At 33.4% G+C, this 13,500-nt stretch overlaps 1 pseudogene; it reads right to left on the bottom strand.

Annotated features, from left to right (window-relative positions):
- Positions 1–252: 252 nt before the first annotated feature.
- LOC139886387 (TMV resistance protein N-like) lies at positions 253–9,100 on the bottom strand (annotated as a pseudogene).
- Positions 9,101–13,500: the final 4,400 nt, after the last annotated feature.

The raw sequence follows: 13,500 nt of genomic DNA, 5'->3' as shown, positions 1-13,500 counted from the left end.
TATAATGTTAGTGAACAAAGTTTTTTCAAAAAACGAAAAAAAAAAAAAAAGTTTTTGCTTCCCCCCGCTTGGTTACTTCCCTCTTGATCCTACCACTATATATATATATATATATATATATATATATATATATATATATATATATATATATATATATATAACAAATTAACAAAAATTATTGCAGTTTTCCCTTGAATATATATATATATATATATATATATATATATATATATATATATATATATATATATATATATATATATAACAAATTAACAAAAATTATTGCAGTTTTCCCTTGAATGTCCTCATACATTTTTTGCATGCCTTCTGACTAAAACACCCAATATCTATATCTATTACTAAGAAATACATTGCAGTTATCAACAACAATTGATAGTACCGGTGTACCATTTTGTAAGATTCCAGTTCCAGTTATAAGCAGAAGAAGAAAAAGAGATGGATGGAGGCTTAGTTTGTTGGATATCTTCTTTGTACACAACTTGTGCTCCACATCTTGCAATGTTTGTATATCCCCATGATACTTCAGTGACAAGATTACATTCATTAATATGAGACCAATTCTCATGTTTAAAATCATCATTATCATCATGCGCCATCTTCGTAAATAAACTGAATGGTACATAGCAAATCCACAGATTTTTGTCCTCGTTCTCGGTTTCATTCTCATTCACGTTCTTGTTTTCCGAAACGAACATTTCATCATCTTCAAATCTGAAGGATATCTCAGGACGAAAACCTCCTACGAAGGACCCACATATAGCAAACCCCTTGATTTGAGTTTGCCATTTGGGAGGTAACTTCATTGCTATTTTCCGCCCTGCCCGTTGTTCATTAAACCAACTTGGAATCTTGCTTCCAGGAATACTTATATTTATACAGCAGTCCACATCTGCTGCTTTCTGTATTCAAGAATAAAATGCAGCAATCGTATATATATGTATATAGGTCCATTTTTAAAGATAATTAGGATAATTAGTTCAGATAGATATAAATATAAATTTCTCACTTGAAGGAAAGACTGCTTCAATAAGATGTCAAGAAATTGTTTATTTTTTTCATCATTTAAGAGTTTTTGGCAGCCAACGAGCGATATCTTATATAAGCACTCATGATCTTCTGATAAATTTTCGATCTTTTCTAGTGAAATGCAATCATCTGCCTCCAATACTTGTATACCTGACGGGAGCCCATTCAAACTTCGAAGTCGGCGACATCTTTTCATATCAAGGTATTTCAGACGAGAAAGGTGGGAAATGCTTGCAGGTAATTCGTTTAATTCCTCGTTGTCACTTAGATGTAATTCTTCCAATGACGAAAATTCATAAAAATGTTTAGGGAAGTCTTCATCTGTAATTGGGTTCCCACTGAGATCTAACTTTTTCAAGAAGCACAAATTTGTCAACTTAGAAAAATTGGAGGACTTTGCGTTTCGTAAGTGAAGCTCATTTAATAATTTCAACTCACTCGGCAACTTAAGAGGTTTCCAACAATCATCAAGATAGAGGCTCTTGAGACACTTTAGCTAGCAGATAGAATTTGAAATGCTCTTTAAACTTCCACATGAACGGAGGTTCAAAACACCTAGATTAGAAAGATATTTAACGGATAACGGTAGTTCTTCTAATTTTCTACACAAGCGTAGGTCTATATTGGATAGTTTAACCATACATTGGGAGAATTCTGGTAGTCGTTCAAGGGATGTACACTCGAAAAGAGTTAGTGTTTCCAAAGATTCCATCTCGATTCTGGACGGTAGAAACCTAAGATTCCGGCAACAACTCAGGTCTAAGTAAACAAGCCTATTAAGATATCCAAGAGACTCGTCAACATCCACCAACATATCACATTTTGTTAGAATTAACCCTTCGATATTTGGTGCCCCTGACAGATCTGGAAACCTTCTTAGATTGCAACAAGCTTCAAGGTGAATGAATCTCAAGTTCTGCATATTCTGATTACAAAAACAAAAATTTTAAAGTGAAAATTAATCAAGGTTACTTAAAATAGAATACGAGTAGGATATATGGTATATATGTACCGTTTGTCCCTTCCATAAATATCCAATTTTGCTGTAGTACATTTCAAGACCAACAAGCTTAGGCATGTCTGCGAGTCGAAGAGAATAGTATGGGTATTGATTCCAATATAACCATCGTAAGTCTTCAGGGAAAACGGTAGGTTCACTTGAAGTGAATTTAAGGTAAACATGAAGTAGCCTTATATTCTTCATACTTTCAAACACATCAACACTAAAACCCATATCCCGGCCTGACCATGGTTCCACAATGGCTTCAATGGCTTCTAGTTCCTGGACAAAGAATGAAACTTAGATTAATTTTCCTGTTTTTATACCCATACGCATACGCGTGTGTACGTGTATACGTATATGTAGGGGCAGGTTCAAACAAGAACCAGAAAGAGGTACAGAACTGCGAGAATCTTCTAATTACATGGTTTCTATGCATTTACGTTCAACAAATTACATATAAATGTTATTTAATGGTCATATCATTAACAAACAAATGTTCAAAACTACAAATTACATGTTAAATTGTAAATTATATTAAATTTTCGCATGTTCACAAACATATCTGCACACGTGAACGATAAATTTTATATATTTGATTGTATAGTTAAATTATAAATTTTTTTAAAAAAATATTTTTTATTCAATCTTACTCTCAATCAACATTCATATATTCTCGTAGTTCATGTAATTTGATAGTTCATATGTGTTTCAATCTACTCACATGTGAAAATCCATATAATTTGATAGTTCTCGTAGTTCTGTACCTTTTTTTGGTTATCATTTAAACTTTTGATTGTATAGGTATAGGTATATGTATATGTAAATGTATTGTATATGTAATATGTATATGTAATATGTATATGTATATGTATATGCATATGCATATGTAAAACAATTTGCCAACCCATATCTTAAATTGTAACCAAGTAAAAGAGAGTTATATTACCCTGTTTTTGTATATCACCTCACGGATCTCTTCGAGTTGCCATAGCCTGCTATACGGGGCACTCTCACGAACAATTTTCCAACCCATATCTTGAATGAGATCATGCATGCCTAATTTTTCTTTTGAAACGGTCACAAGACATTTTTCAATAAGAACGCTAATACCTATCACTGCATCCAAACCTAGGCTTTCAAGTCTTCTAGTCACGTCTTTTACTTCTTCACCTTTGAAGAAACATGCAATATCTAAAAATATATTTTGCTCAGATACATTTAGATCATCAAAACTAACTTTTAGTTTCTCAAAAATCTCAGTATCTGGTATTTTGGCAAGCCTATCTAAAGCACTTCCCCAAACATCTGCTTGTCTTCCACGAAAGAAGGACCCTAAGACTTTCAAGGCGAGAGGAAGACGACCAGTGTAACATATTGCATAATTTGAAAGTTCCCTGAACTCATTTGGAGGGTTCTTCTTCCGAAATGCATGCCAACTGAAGAGCTCAACAGCTTGGTCCATACGTAGAAGGCCGGGTTTGTAAATATCATCCGCATCTGATAATAAATGCTCGTCTCTGGTGGTTATAATGATTCTGCTTCCGGGACCAAACCACTCATGTGTCCCGGCCAACAACTCTAATTGTTTCACATCCTTCACATCATCGAGAATAAGAAGAACCTTTTTATTACAAAATCTTTCTTGCATTATGTCAGCTCCATCCTCGGGATCCTGAATGCTAAACCCATGACGAGCCCCTAGAATATCATTTAGAATCTTTTCTTGTAAGGTACATATACCTTTATCGCTAGAACTATTCTGTCTAACGTCTTTAACGAAGCAGCTACCATGAAACTTATAAGAAATTCGTCTGAACAATGCTTGGGCAATTGTTGTTTTACCGATCCCTCCCATTCCAAGTATTCCTATCATGCGCATTTCTTCTGTTGCTTCTATGATCAATAACGAATTTAACGCATCCATGTGAGACTCCATACCGACTAAATTATCCTTCATACCAATAGATTTAACATCGCCTAAGATTTCCTCAATTATCTTGTTGATAATTGCATATTCACCGCTGTAGATGTAAGAGCAATGTTAGCAAGTTACCCCAAAAAGAAACTACTTAATTAGTAACAAGTATTGAAAATATATCATCATTAGGAGTAGTCAAATTAATTTGATTCTTCATTTAGAAATATCAAGTGTATTAGACATCTTATTGGACCCATGAGTGTATATAAACTGGTCGAGCAATAGTAGTTAAAGTGTTGGTTAGTAACTGATCCACAAAATATGAACTAACCCGCTGAGTGGCGAGATATGGTAACCAGATAAATTGGCAGCTGCAGTTAAAGCTCTTCTCCATGCAATCACTTTATCCATCTCCTTACTAAACTTGTCAACGAATTGTTGAAAAGCAATAGCGAAGTCTCGTTTCTGTCCTCGTACATCGGAAGGATCGACATGGTAAAACACCGGAATCACCTTCTGTCCCATCTGATCATAACATTCCATGATTTTGGCCAGCTCATCCAAGCACCATGATGAGTTTGCATAATTTTTAGAGAAAACAACCACCGCAACCCGCGAGTCTTCAATGGCCTTTACAAGTTCTTTAGAGATAGGTTTCCCACCGCCAAGCATCTCATCATCTTTAAACGCTCGTATTCCTTTCTGAAATAGATTTCCATAAAGATGATCTACAAAATTGTTTCGAGTGTCTTCCCCTCTGAAACTTAGATAAACATCAAATGTCCACCCTCGTTTTAATGGTTTAGAAGTTGATGAAGATGTAGAAGCCTCAAATGATTCCATTGAGCGTCTCCTAAAGTAAATGAACAAGCTAACTGAAGGATATAAGAACACAAAACTATAAAAAAAATTAATAACCTTGCATCGGCAGTACAGCTTCAGCTCACATTAGTAATGAAGTTAATGTCGTTTTCGTCCTACTTTAGTTAAAATATTTGGCCGGCATATACAGTTGGAAGATGGGTCTTCTTTTATCCTGTTTTGTTTGGAAAGTATCATAGAAGAGCCAGTCAGACAGAGACTTTAAACTTTGTTAAATACGTTAAAACTATCATGTTTTATATACATAGATATAAAAGTGGGATAAATTTCTACGAAATTGATTAAAAGCATACAAAAGTGTTTTTAATAACATACCACTGCACCAAATTTCAGAATAAGTGAACTTCTGAATCAAATGAGAAAGGGTGAAGATATCCAAGCAATGCTTATCTAGGCAGAAGCAGTATAACACAGATGAGCACAGTCTATATATAAGACTATAACAATCATTTGGTACTAGTTAAGGCAGCACATACGAACAATAACCTTTATATTGCATCATAAAGAATGATTAAAATTGATGGACTGTACCTGCAGAATACAAATACTTCAACAATCTGATGACACACTTCGTCTACAAACTGCAATACGGTTTATAACTTGATTGATAAATAATAGTTACTACACGATTTTAAAACTATAAAAGAAATAATGAACTTACACAGGCAAATAGTAAGGTAATTAAGATAAAGCCGCAATTTAAAATAGAAATCATAAGAAAACCCTGATAAAAGAGCATTATGGGGTTGGATGTGAAAGGAATGTGATTGGCTTTGTATCAAAGAAACGGTCTCTTGCGTCCCTCCTCTCCAAGGCTATTGTTCAGATATTTACGTAATGTCAGGATCCAATTTCTGTTTGGGTAATAAAGATCGTCTTGGGTGCTGTTGAACAGATTAGCAAGAAAAAAGAGGACATTTTGCATACACCAAGCTTTGTTGATAACATAACAGAAACACATGTTATTTAAGCAAGCATATATTATAGTAGCAAATATAAGAGGACATTTTGCATACACCAAGCTTTGTTGATAACTCTACAAACTATGGGTGGCAACTTCAACCCATTTACATATTAATGGTTCGGTCTAAGTTTTGTGTATATCTCTGACAGGTCAGATGAGTAAACTGAATAGACAGTGTCTTGAAAGAAATTGGTTGGGAATCCCCAAAAATGTATCCTATATGCAGAAAATATTTGTAAAACAGATTATTATAAGATTAAATTAATGCTGAAGTACTACAAATTTTGAAGAAATAATTTGGATAAGTACTTTTTCGGGTAAATCTGATCCAACCCGAACAGACAAATATAAACCTTAATGACCCATTACCCAACCCACCCAAATTTCCAACTCGGCAAAATACATAAAATATAAGTGAATTACCCCAATTCTGTTTTTGGGAAACAGAAACCTACGAAGTGCTTACACGGTTCAGTAACTTTCTTACTGCTACAATAATTACTAGGATTTTAACATATAATTCAACATTCATAGAAGGAACATTATTTATACTTCTAATAATAATAAAACCATATGATAAACATGTAATTACATTACAGATATCATGTAGAAGTATCAAGAATAATATTCACCTATCAGGTCGATAAGTTTGTGAAGATGGCATCTCATAGAGCCGATGTCCCATGACCAAAAGCTTGAAAAATATGGCCATCCAGACCCCCCCCCCCCCCCCCCCCCCAACACACACACACCCACACACCACCACCAAATCATCGTCGAACCCTGGAAAGAAGGTAATGAAGGGCATCCCACAGCAGCCTGTGAGCTTTGTCCCCCAGAAGTCAGATTGATGGGTGAAAGAAAGATCATCACACATTGACTACCAAGTCTTTCAGAACCTGCTAAGTAGATTCGTATTGTCGGTGGATAGCCCATAGCCAGTGGCCACGCCCATACTACTAGCTTTATTTAAGTATATCCAAATTTTATAATATATCCGACGTGGGCATTAATATAATGCTTTTACCGAAGTTTTTACTATAAAAGTCTTTTTGATAAGAAAATATATATAGCAAGGGGCGAGAGCTGGAAAAAATATTTTTGAATGTCTTCAACTTTTGTTTGATGCTTCACCTAGCAAAGAGAATGAGAAGCATAACATTACAAACAAGTTTTAATTCACTAACCTTGAAAACCTCGGGGCACATCCATGATAAGCTAAAGTATCCTTTAGAAGACCAGGATGATAAGCAAAATAAGGTTGTCCTGAAGATCTTAACCTACGCAAAGAAAGATACCCATGTTGGTCTCAGGCCAAAACAGGGTTACTATAGTGTAGCTAGTATTTTGTATCACAATATAGCTGAACAGAGTTATGAAATAGGTAAGATTGACAAACCTTTTCACCATTTGATGTTCCAGCACTACAACTTCTGATATTCAACGAACTTGGGCGGGAAGGATAGGCTGATAAGAGCAAGTATATTGAGGCATTGCATATATTATTGTTACAATAATCTCTTTGGATTCTCAAAGCAACGAGTTGCTACACGCAGATTCACCAAAAATATCATTATACTATATACATCATCCCCTAGAGTATATCTAAAATCTATACGATTATCAAAATTCTCGATTCTCAAATAAATATCAGTGTAGAGAGAGTAGGTATAATGTGAGTTTATATATGTTTGAATGATGACCTTTTGATATGTCATGATCCAATAAGATGTCACGACTTACCAGAATATGTAAGTCCTCCTAAACATGGTTGTCAAATACTGATCGATCTAGTGTATCTTAGATATGGTTTACATGGATAAAGTTAACGTATCTTGGATACGCACTCCAGTGTCACTCAACACAAGGTGGCCACCAGCTTAGAGATCTTGTTCTCATTACCTGGATCAAATACACACAGGTTAGTATTCGATTTATAGATGGTACAAGAGCATCTGGGATCAGTCTGGTTCTGTATCCGTGTTGGTCATAGCAATTGACACACATGCTCAGCGAAGTGCCTTGGAGTCTCCTTTTATTAGCCTCTATCCAAAAGAATACTACGTATCTTGCAAGTTGTGAAAAATTAAAATAAAAAAGGATAAAAACTAACCTGCGTATATCTGTTCTTCAGCCTCTAGTCATTCTGATCCAGTTCCCGATCTTGTTCAAAACTGGAATAACTTGATGTTTCTTCTAAGCCCAATTGCCCTTTATCGTTTTGATAATCGGGCTATTCATTCTCATCTGTTGTACTACTGTCTTGTGATCTGGATTTTAAGAAACTATAGTTAAGCCATTTGGAGAAGAGTATATATTCAGACACCACAATAGTTTGACTAGTACCTGAAGACATCTTCAATCTACAACCACCGATTCAATAATATTCCCCTTATTCAATAATGTTCACCTACTCAACTTTGGTAGAAAGTTCTTCACAATAATTATATCACATTGAAGAGAAAGTATAGAACGTTCTTCATTATTATAAAGGTATGAGAAGCTTCTAATCTCGAAGCTGCATGGAATCATGGAAATATCATAAGGGATAGAGGATAAAATACAACAACGCTGCTCCTCATTTTTAATATGTTGCGGAACATGCATATATACCTGATACCTTTCGAATTTGTACTTTATGGAAGCATTGGGATGCCTAGACTAGCAGTAAGAAGCCTCGATGGCTGGATATAGTAACAAGATTACAAATGTAGCAAATTGGCAGACCACTAATTACTTCTAAAAAGAATGAGCATACCGCTGGTCTGATTTTCTTGAATCCAGCAAAGATCTTGGCATGTATGAAACCATTATTTTGCTGTATTGGAACTGCAAAATGCAAATAAAGCCAACTTTGGAATATCTAGTAAATGTGCATAATAATGTCCCGGGTCCACTTGATACTAAAAGTGAGAAGAATATGCATTTAACAAAAACAATGTCTAAACTATTTTTCAGATGTGAGGTAATTAAATTTAGACAACTTAAAAGTGCAAGAAGAGAGCTTGTAAAGAAAATAAAAGGTTAGTTCATTTACACCATTTTCGTCCATTCTTCATTTCTCATTAGATATCACATGAAAATCGTGATCAGAATCATCTAACACCAAGATAATAAAACTAAGAAACTGCAAAAATTAAATAAGGTACGGTTTTCAAGTGAATATCGACCATTCCAAAAGCTTACAGTAAACATATGACAGAATTGATACTTGATAGGGCGCGCTCATTATTACCAGGATATTTATATCTTGAATTTTTATACGGCTACAAAGCATCGAAAGGCATAACCTACTTTTCACAACATTTTAGATGCAGAACCTTGCAGCAGCAACCGGGCAGAACAAAAAAGGATGATCAACTTATATATGCTACAGTTACGATTGACAGTATATATATATACATCTAGATATATGTATATCAAAAACAATCATTACCTGTTTTCCTACAAGGCTACAACAATGGTATTTGAATCAATGAAAAATCCAGTCATCACCTGGTGTTGTCTCTGCACTAGTATTTGCAGGAAACATATGTACAACCAATGAAAGGAAAGATAGAACAAGGCCTCGAAGCGCTACAAAAACAAATCACTCCCACTGTGGAGTGCAACCAAAAACAATAAATCGGGTCCAAACTGGGACATATTCATAAAGCAAGTGCAGAATCCACACAAATTTCCAACAACTGAAATAAAATAAAAATATCAAATAAACCCAAAAAAGAAGATATCATTCAAGAAGGAAATAAATATATAAAACGAAGTTAGAAAAAAAATGCACCAGAAAAGGTGCAAAGATGCCTATAAATGTCCCACGACAAGAACTCAACAGTCTTTTCATCAGTCCCAACATCTATGGGTATTAAAGAAAAATATCAACCACGTATAATAAAAAAATCAACACTAGTATCCACATGATCAGAAATATTCATATACGATTGATGTAATTTCAAGTCGTTAAATACATTCAATTCAACATCTATGTTATTCTTGAAAAGGTTTCATCTTGACGCTATACTGATAATTTCATCATTCTTGAGGATGAATCATGTTGAATCAAATATCAAATAATCAAAAAACATTATGAAAAGAATTCTGATTTTAATCATATAAGAAATAAATCAATGAGGTGATTATTCAAAAAAACCCTAGCATTATTACATCAAGATCAACAACAAGAAATTTAAATAGGCCATGAACGATTTTAGTCGTACCAAATTCAAGGCGATCTCATTCGCAAGCACAGAGCGTTTGTTAAATATACCCTGCTACAACGTTTGACATCATCATTCAACCAAAACCTCCAACAAAAACCCTAAAATCGAAGAGAGAAATTAGAAATTGGGATACAGAATATGCCCCAGAAAAATTCTAAATTCGAATATAGCGTGAGTGGAAATTTGGGGAATACAGTACTAATCCTAATCCTAATTTCGAATACAGTAACGATTAGATATTGGGATGATGAACGAATTGCCGCGTATTATTAATATTAATATTAATATTAATTAATATTAATTAATATTAATATTAATATTAATATTAATTAATTAATATTAATATTAATACTTATATACTAAAACACATGTCTAAATTGTGTAGTTTGTCCAAATGTGTAGTTTAAGTTGATTTGAACTGTAATTTTGACTTTTCGTTCACATTACAATCGGTACCTCAAATTCGGCTTAAATTATACAACAACCCCTCAAGTTTACATTTTTATAATTTTATTAAAATAAAATAAACTAATTCCCCCAATTTATAACGAGCCCTATCTTCTCGCTCGGTGCAAGTTAAATTTTTCTGAGGTCACCGTTCAACTCGAAACAGTCTCACAAAGCCAACGGGACTAACTATAGACGAAACGGACACTTTTTAAAAAAGGCTTAACACAACGACAACCCGTATCTTTCTGTTCGCCGCAAGTTAAATTTTTCCGACAGCACCGTTACACTCGAAAATTTTTTATGAACAAAACGAAACTAACTACGTTCGAAACGGACACTTTTTAAAAAACGCTTAAGACAACGACATCTAAAACGGCACTTAAGACATGCCGGTTTCCCCTCTGTAAATACACAACGCTACGTTAAATATGAATACACAGGCCGAAAGCCCCCGCCGCATCGCGCGGGCCGGATCTGGACTAGTTTATACCTACGCATTGCATTGCGTAAAATGAACGCTAATTGAGGTTACATGCGTTTTTACTCGTAAATTTAAAGCAGTTTTCTAATTCTTAACCATTATTTAATCGTATTTTCCAAAAATATTCCTCAAAAAATTTTAACAAGAAAGTTACATAATATATCATTTAAGGGGTAGTATTAGTAAATTAAAATGGAGCTATCAAAATATGTGTTGGATATATCACATTCCAATTCTTAATCTACTGATCATCACTAACGGTAATATTTGATACTCCAAAAGTCCGAATTTGATGGTATTTGATACTCTCTGATTTGTACACCTTAAATTTTAGTTGAAGAATATTATTGAAGATTGAAGATATATAATATAATTTTAAAAATAAAAATAATAATAATAAATAATTATCATCATAATCATAATCATAATCATAATAATAATAATAATAATAATAATAATAATATAATAATAATAATAATAATAATAATAATAATAATAATAATAATAATAATAATAATATAATCGTAATAATAATAATAATAATAATAATAATAATAATAATAATAATAATAATAATAATAATAATAATAGTAATAATAAATTTCTTGTATAAATTATGCATAACAAAATAGTTTTTTATACTTTATAGAAGTTTTCTCACGACTAACGACAGTTTTAATGTTGTCGTTGAAATGCTGAAGAATATGTTAATATAATTGTAGAATTCAATAACCACTTGTCTGATTTACTAACGACAACCATAAAATACTTGTACATGAAAATAACTTTATTGTGGTGATTACCTTATTGTACATGTGTTTTATGCATTTTAAAGGGCGGTAAGCTGTGAAGATCAAACAGGGCAAAGGCCACCCCAGCCTTTTAGCCCACTGGTGTAAATTTTATAATTTTTTATGAGTCAAACAAATTTATATCTTATTGTGTCTCCCCAAAATATTATTTGGCCCAATTTGTAATGTACTACATTCATTTTAATTTTTTTCGGCCCTCCTATTCAAATATATCACCTTCCGCCACTGATTTTAATGGCAACCTTAAAGATTGTCGTTAGAAAAATACATTAAATTATAATCGTTATGTATAAGACCTTCATGCATCTTTCATTATTTTTTTTATATATTTTTACAACTTGCAAAGTATGCTCGCGCGTTGCTCTGGGGGATTATTTCGCAGTAACACATGATTTCGCTATATATATTAAACATTGTCCTAACGGGAAAAAACAAAATCTGCATTGAAAGTATTGAAACGACAACTAAATAGTCTTCCATTAGTATAATCGCGCGTTGCTCTGGGGGATTTTTTTTCGCAGTAACACATGATTTCGCTATATATATTAAACATTGTCCTAACAGGGAAAAACAAAATCTGCATTGAAAGTATTGAAACGACAACTAAATAGTCTTCCATTAGTATAATATACAACTAGTTTAGCACCCCACGAATTTCGTGAGTTCAGAAAAGTAAATTTACAATATTGATAAAAACTAAATTGAATGATTTAATAAAATTATTTGACAAGTATTTTAAGTTTATTTGTACTCACGTGCATGTAAACAATCATTAATTAAATTTGAAAGATTTAAAAAAAGATAAAAGTAAATTAGGAATAATAACATTTAACCATCATTTTCTAAACCATCGTCAGTTTATAAGCCGCGAATTCGCGGTGTTATAAAAATAATAGTTAAGTTCTTTTTATTGAACAACAGTTTGGGATCACCTAATGGGACTAAACCACTTACGCGATCATCTCCCGCAGTTGCATAACCCGCCCCTAACTGCTGCCCGAAGGAAACCAGGACCAATCCGAGGGCATGGACGATAGAAAACCCCGCTGCGTCAGCAACGCATTGTGCGAAAGACGATCTTGAGTGAAATTCAAAATTAAGGGATATCCTTTTGTGTAGTGTTGTCACTCCAGGGAACCGAACTCCCAACCTCTAACAAAGAGGTATGAGCCATTACATGTGGACCAACAACAAAAGGATAAAAGTTAAGTTATAAGAACTTATGAACCTTTCTAACTAATATAAAAACGAGTTATAAGTTGTTATTAATTGTGTATAGATGATGACTCATGTGCGACTCAAATTCCTTATATCAACGACCCATCCACAATATTTTTTTTTTCCTTTTAACACATTGAGTCTCGTTTACCCGTTAATGGTTTAGTTTTTTCTTACCCATGCCAGTAACCCACAGATATCAACGACTTATAAAACTATACAATCGAACTAATAAAAAAACTAACACATCAATAATAATAATAGTAACTAAGAAATACATGTAAATGGTTCAAAATTATCAATATGCACAGTAATAGATTATATTGTGTAATAAAATACAAGTATGCGGGTTAACAGGTAAACTCAAGACGGGTATGATGTATTCATGATTCATTTATGACCCGTCGAAGGATAGTGGTATATCCTCGACACGTACTGCGGAAAAGGTTTTTTTGTTACGGATATTAATTATTAATTAATTTAAAAATAATATTAAACATTAATTAAT

The sequence above is a fragment of the Rutidosis leptorrhynchoides genome, chromosome 1 (assembly GCF_046630445.1).
Source record: "Rutidosis leptorrhynchoides isolate AG116_Rl617_1_P2 chromosome 1, CSIRO_AGI_Rlap_v1, whole genome shotgun sequence".
Lineage (NCBI taxonomy): Eukaryota > Viridiplantae > Streptophyta > Magnoliopsida > Asterales > Asteraceae > Rutidosis > Rutidosis leptorrhynchoides.
Note: the sequence above shows the minus strand (reverse complement) of the source record. Positions and strands in the feature narration are given on the sequence as shown.